Here is a 6,326-nt window from a genome sequence, read left to right as displayed (position 1 = left end):
ATCGCTTTTTAGGGGGTTACAGTCCGAAGGCCGCACGACCGCGCCGGCCGACGGCCGAGGGGAAAATGGGAAAATTCACCCCCATAGGGCAGCCATCTTGTGACGTCACCGCCATTCACGGGGGACGTATTTGACGGTCACATTAAATTACCCAGTTTATTTAACAGCAACTTTTGTTTATGGACGTATACAGTACCTACAATAATAAACTATCAAACACATAATTCATTCAAAAGAGTAGTCCAACAGTGAAATTGTGAACAGCAAAACAATTTTGTAGTAACAATTAATTAAAAACTAAACTTCTCGCATCTTAATAATCAAAATAACCGTATCTACAATCAGCAAAGTACAAAAAGATATAAACAATACGTTATGATATTCCTTTCCTTGTAAACGTCAGTACTGGCATTTTAGAAGCCACTGAATAAAAGCGATTTAAAGAAATAACAGAAAAAGTTTTAAAGAAATCGCGATGAGTACGAAAAATAAAAATACTCTGAATACATCCCAGTGCGGGTTGAGATTGACGCGGGTTTATGATTGGTTGGCTGAAGGTTGTGGGCGGGGCGTGTGTAGGCCCCGCCCCGCCAGTTGGGGTTCTTTGTGTCCGGCTGGCCAAATGGCTTTAGGCGCTTGACGATCGCGCCGTGCGTACGGTACGTCCGTGAAACGCGATCTAACGTGACCATGTGTTAGTGTACGAATTTTAGTGTAACGAACAAAGTGCTGTGAACAGATGATGTGATTGTGAACTATTGACGAATTCTTCCAAACAGTTCCAGTGAGCTCAAAATTCTTCCAGTTCCGAAATACAATTTGTAGCATTCCTCAATAACAAATGATTTACATCCTTTCGCTTAATCATATGGAAAATGCAATATATTTTTTAAAAACCATTCCAAATATTATTAATGTAAACGAAACGTCTTCATAAACAGTTGCGCATCTATAAAACAATTTAACCACGCACTGTTATAGGTCATAAAAGATATCCTTTATCCACTCTTTCTCCATCACAAGAGACAAATGCGAACAAACGCAGCCAAAGAAGCATTTGTCACCGCTCAACACTCTCTGAAACAAATGCCAAACGCACAGGAAACATTCACCGAACAGTGATCGCAAAACGCCAAATTGTTTTCAAACTTTGTATCAGTGTTGGACACAGTGTATCCCAACGCATTTCATGGTGAGTGCGAGCCATCTGCCGGCAAGATAGGCACAGAGTCGAAGCTAGCTCTGTGCGGCTGGAGCGGGCAAGCCTACGATGGCGTGGACTCAAGCCTGCTCCGGCCGCCGCAGCCTCACACAAGCCAATTGGGAACTGTGTATGCAACGAAACGGCGAAGGCGGAATGGTAAAAGGTAGGTCCTGAGTATGAAGCTTTGACAAATCCTCCCCAAATTTCAGCTAGAATAAATGTACAGTTTAACACTCAATCGGTTTAGTATGTACAGAAGAAGTTTCCATTTAGGTTAAAGCCGGATTACCATACTTTTTAAGAAAGCTTTGTTATTAAAATCTTATACTTATTTAGATTTCGACGTGTAGGCAAACGTAAAAATACTTTGTTAGATTCAGTTTTACATCATTTTTGAAAGAAAACAAATTTAACTGTTATGCGTTTTAAAACTCGTACATCTTACGAAGTACGCCAAAATATTATAATTTCTTCATGTGTATGGTGCTATTTTGAGATCATTTACATACATTTTGACAAATAAACGTATGACAAATAAAAATATTGTTTAATGACCGTAAAGTATATATCAAAATAACGTTTCAGAATTCAACCCTTTATATAAAGCCTAGACTGACACTATATGAACTCAATAGAATTTTGAAACACGAACTAAATATTTTGTTCTGTGAAACTAGCAAAACCACGGGCGTGACGAACGGCATATTCAAAAATTAGTTTCGGCCTATTAAATCGATTCGATTAAATTTATGAGGTGAATAATAGGTGTTATATCGATAAATTTCAATCGATTCTGCCGTGAATTTTAGTTGCAATTACTAATCGACTAACGGTTTTGGCGTGAAGCCTGTTTTCACATTTTGAGTAATCATATTTTTAACAAGAAATACGAGTACAAACTACTTCAAATGGCATTTATTAATAATATTTCTTTACATTGGATTTACATTAATATTCTTCCTTATAAGGACGGCACCGCATACATCTTCCGATGCTGTTTGTATAGATCGCGGAAGTCACATTTAGATAAATGCCGATACATGCTTATTTACTAATATAAAAAATGTTTCTGAAATTTTCGGATGCCGAATTGATCCAAATGAATTGTTTTGTAGACTGCTGTTAAAATAAATTTACCTAGAAATCTTGGATGCTAGTGTGGCAGCGCTAAACATAAAACCTTTGATTAAAAACGAATTAGACATACTTATGTGCATATATTTTTTTTAGTGTTTATATTACTTTCTGTACCTCACTAACAAAAATAGCTTTGCATACAGAGAAGAATCGTATGGGTGAAAAATGTGTGTTATATTAAAAGTAAATAAGTAATAATTTATTTATTTTAAAGCACACTAACAGAACACACGACACACAAAACACATGTCACATGCATGAATATGAATGTGAAGTGTGTACAACATTTAAAGGGAATCATTACAATGATAAAAGACGAAATAAATTAAACAATAAAAGATAGTAAACTATACTGGGTTAAGAAATGCAAATATGCAATTTAAAATTTTAATATAGGTACATCTACTTTGCGATTGTTATTATTGGTGACCAACAGTGGCTGTGGCACCGTACGCCCGAAGACATGGAGACTGTCATAAAATGTATGGATGGATGATAAATATTAAAAAATAATTATAAATTCTAAAGTTCTAGGTAATTATACCCTACGTAATTGTAATGAAACTGCAAATTGATATTACTTGATTATATGTAAACGAATAAATTTTTTTATTGAACTTAAATATTAATTGTATATAAAATAATGTAAATACAATATTTTAATTATGATAAAAACTCTATTTTTATTTTTATGTTATTAGCAGAAAATATAAGTAATAATTATAATAAATAACATTTCACAATATTTATACTTCAGCCGACAAAATAGTGGAAGGTATTGTCAAAGTCATTTGAAAACTGACTGCAAAACTTAATGATCTGTTCCCTGATCGATGTTTTGTAATGCCAAAGAGTATAATTTGCAAATGATCACTGGTTCAAGAACGTAAACAGCTATTTGAATGTCCACTAGCCGTGCAACGGGCTCTCCGCCTTTACGGAAGAAATATATTTAGTCAAAATTTGTATAGATTGATAGGATTTTTTTAAAAGTTTTTTTTTTATTTATTTCGAACCTCTACAGCTATCTTTAATTATATATAGTATATACAAAACATGGGCCGATGAAATCATGTAATAAATAAATACAATAAAGAAAACTGGAGGACAATGGGGTAGGCCTTTGCCCGTAGGCACACAGAATCGGTTATCGTAGATTATGAAAAACAATAGTTATAATATATATATTTTGTATTTCTGATATAAGGCTATAAATAAATATATACAAAAGGTTCAAACATTTACGAGAACAAGGGAGAAGTCAATAATTCGGCAGTGTAGTGTGAAAGTACTCTCATGTACTTTAGGTTGTGGGGTGTGGTCATGATGCAGGTGTAGTGCTATGGATATTCTTAATACTTCTTAGTATATTCTGCGATAGCTAAAACGAGTCAAAGCTTAGGTTATGGTCGTTGTATATCCGCTGCGCGATACAAAACTCAGTTTTTTGCACAGTTTGTCTTGATGTGAGGAACGTTAAAACTAAACTCTCTTTAGAGTTTAGTTTCTAAGTCAACTCTCTATACGGTTAAAGAGCTAACAGGAAACAGTGTTACATAGTCCATTTATTGAGGATGGTATAAATTTGTCACAAATGAACGCGATTGAAAATGCATCAATAAATAAAAATGTCTTTGGTTTGAGCAACTGGCTTGAGCATGCGACTTCCATATCTGTTTGAACTCCGGTAAAGGAAGGAAGAGGAAAATGTCAAAATGTCAATTCTTAAAGGCCGGCTCTGGCATTGGGAGTGCCCATGGGTGGCGGTATTACTCAGGTGAGATTCCTGCCCGTTTGCCCCCTGTTCTAAATAAAAAATATGAAGGCGTGTGTCAGATGGCATAGATAGTTTCCCTATTTTTCTATTTTAAAAAAAATGATCTCAGAACAGATACAGAAATTTATCACCAAGACAATGCTTGTAGCGCCACTGCCTTGCTTTTCTTTTATAGAAATATATACAAATTAATTACCTACTTAAATTTAACCACAGCTATTGTAATAATTTCAAAATTTATCGCTAAAGGCGGATTAAAAAAGTAAAATATACTAGAAAATGGCTACGGATTGCAACCTTGCTCATAAGATGCGCAAAAGTTTCCTGAAGTCTTTATTTATTATACAAAATCTATGTAATGCACCTCGCTAGAAGAGACTTTGTACGGACTTTGTAAAATAACTGTCCCTACTTTGTCTTTGAATCTTAATTCACACATCTATGTATGATTGTATATTCACCTGAGAAATACTTTCGGCACGTCGACACCTACTTATTTAGTCCTCAGTAATGTGAAAGCATATGAAAACAATTAAGTATCTTTTCTTTTCTTTAGCAATTAGCTGATGTAGTTCTTCTAACAAAGGCCTCTCCTACTTTTGCCGGACTAGCCTGCTCCATTTCTTCGGCAGACTGCCATCTTATAACTTGACGCCTTCTCTTGAATACCATTCTTATACATCTTTTATCCGTTTCTCTTATAATTTTTCGTAATTTAGGAAGAACGTTCCTCTTATAATCTATATATATATATATATTATTTACATAGTTTGAATTTATTATATTCTTGAAAATTTCATCGAATCTCCCTTTATTTAATGGATTACGTTATTCAGACAATACTTTAAATTAATCTTACAGACTGCGTTAAAATGAAATGTAAGACTTGAACGTTCTGGTAATATTTATAAAAAATCTTTTTTGTAGCTATTACACGAGCAAATGATAAACATGAGCAATTTCCCACTTACTCTTATATCTCTCGTTAGTGATTCTGGTGGTAATGGTCTACCACAGAGAAGGTCGTAAGGGCATCTAAAGCCCTCACTCGGAGTTAGGAGAAACCACTATACTTGGAACTGGTAAAACTCTGTTTTCTTTAAAGTACTCTGGTGAAGTGAAGAAGTTTAATTATCTGCTATTCATATAGGGACATGCAAATGCAGCCAGTCATAGCTATCATAATTTAAAATCAAAATTTAAAAAACTTAACCGTTTTGTGCCTGCTATACTATACTAATTCGTTGAGGGAGAAAAGCACCACCACCACGGTCACCATCGCCGAAAAATATTTAATTATCGCCTGTGCCCTTAACCCCACGGCTTAAGAGTCTTTTGAAACGAGAAAAGGGAACATAATCTAGGTTGGAGGAAAGACATATATTAGCCGTTTACTATTTCTATTTTCCATTTAATTACTAATCATACGATAATGGAAACCGTGCAGCGCTTAATCCATAGCTCAGTATTTTCAAACCTTACGATTATATATTTGTTAAATAATTTATTCTTCATTAAGTTTCAATAATTATCTCTTTACAATCTTTGAATACCAGAGATTTGTGAAAAAAGTCAAACAAATATCCCCCGACGCGTTTTGACATCGTCTCGAATATAAAAAGATTATCCGTTATCAATGATGTGACAAGTGTAACGACATTACCGCGGCAAAGATAAAAGGCCCACGGGTGTCGAACTAATACGTTAATACGCAATAAATAATAATTAAACTTAAATCGCGAACCAGCTGCAGCAGGTGCAAGTGCATCTAGTTGCGAAAAAAACATTAATCCTTGACCTTAGGTGTCAGTGCATGCTCTATGGGACACCTTACGATAAAAGCGGAAATAATTCAATTCTTAATTTGAAATACATGTATTAAACACCTCAATTCCTAGGACGAACTATAATAATTATCAATGTAGTTAACATTGATCCTAAAAATATAGTCAATTGTCCCGTACATATAATTGTCGCCACCAGCGAAATAATCCCAAACAGTTAGACAAATCTATTAAATTGATAGACCTTCCGAATTCCATGTATATAATACTTTAAAAAGAAATTTCTAGAAGACCCTTAAAAAACTGTGTTGTGTGGCTTTAGACCGTTTGTCAGTGTACGGGGATTCGATTCTGAGCTAAGCCAGTTACCAAACATAATATCTTATAAAGAAAGTTTTTTTATTTTTCACAGTATTGTATTTTA

At 34.5% G+C, this 6,326-nt stretch overlaps 1 protein-coding gene across 1 annotated transcript in view; it reads left to right on the top strand.

Moving 5' to 3' along the window:
• Positions 1 to 1,129: 1,129 nt before the first annotated feature.
• The window catches only part of LOC123709665 (aryl hydrocarbon receptor), a 77,048-nt gene continuing 71,851 nt past the window's right edge, over positions 1,130 to 6,326 (top strand). Inside the window, exon 1 of the mRNA XM_045661157.1 lies at positions 1,130 to 1,367. The gene's annotated coding sequence lies outside the window, so the exon portion shown is untranslated. The remainder of the gene's footprint in view (positions 1,368 to 6,326) is intronic.

Source organism: Pieris brassicae, chromosome 1 (genome assembly GCF_905147105.1).
Source record: "Pieris brassicae chromosome 1, ilPieBrab1.1, whole genome shotgun sequence".
NCBI classification, from domain to species: Eukaryota; Metazoa; Arthropoda; class Insecta; order Lepidoptera; family Pieridae; genus Pieris; species Pieris brassicae.
The sequence above is the reverse complement of the archived record's forward strand: the minus strand, read 5'-3'. Positions and strand labels throughout refer to the sequence as shown.